This window comes from Acyrthosiphon pisum, unplaced genomic scaffold (genome assembly GCF_005508785.2).
Source record: "Acyrthosiphon pisum isolate AL4f unplaced genomic scaffold, pea_aphid_22Mar2018_4r6ur Scaffold_21536;HRSCAF=24193, whole genome shotgun sequence".
Lineage (NCBI taxonomy): Eukaryota > Metazoa > Arthropoda > Insecta > Hemiptera > Aphididae > Acyrthosiphon > Acyrthosiphon pisum.
The window spans coordinates 11,475-12,185 of NW_021771014.1; positions in this window are offsets into that span (position 1 = coordinate 11,475).

A 711-nucleotide genomic window follows, 5' to 3' on the forward strand; every position below is an offset into this window, starting at 1 on the left:
TGATTTACACAGGAATAGGTGTACTTAAAAAAGTGTTGTCTTCTGAAGTTTATAATAATTTCTTATGTCTCCATATAGCGACAACAATACTATGTTCTTCTTATTTTAGTTCACTTGATTCTCATTTAAATTATGCTGAAGAACTTCTACAATATTTTGTCTCAAATTTTAAACAAATTTATGGTGAACACCATGTATCTCATAATGTGCATAACTTGCTGCATATTGTAGATGATGTTAGACATTTCGGTCCTCTGGATCATTTCAGTTGTTTCAAATTTGAAAACTTTAATCAACAGATAAAAAAAATGATACGCAAGCACGAAAAGCCTTTACAACAAATATCCAGAAGAATCCATGAATTTGATCAATGCTCACTACATGAAAAATCTTACAACAATTTATCGTCAAATGATATAGTGCTACATAGTAAACATAATAATGGGCCAATTGTTGAAGGATGTACAGAAGCACAATTTAGTAAATGTACTTATAAGAATTTTACTTTTATTATAAATAATGATGCCAATCAGTACTGTAGCTTATTTAGTGGTGAGATAATAATTATTCAAAATATTACATTCAATGAAATCATCAATAACTATGTAATTGTTGGAATAGAATTTTTAAAAAAAGAAAATATTTATAATACATTTTGTGACTCTGGATCCTTGGGTATATATAAAGTATCAAAGTTATCAGAAAAAAAAA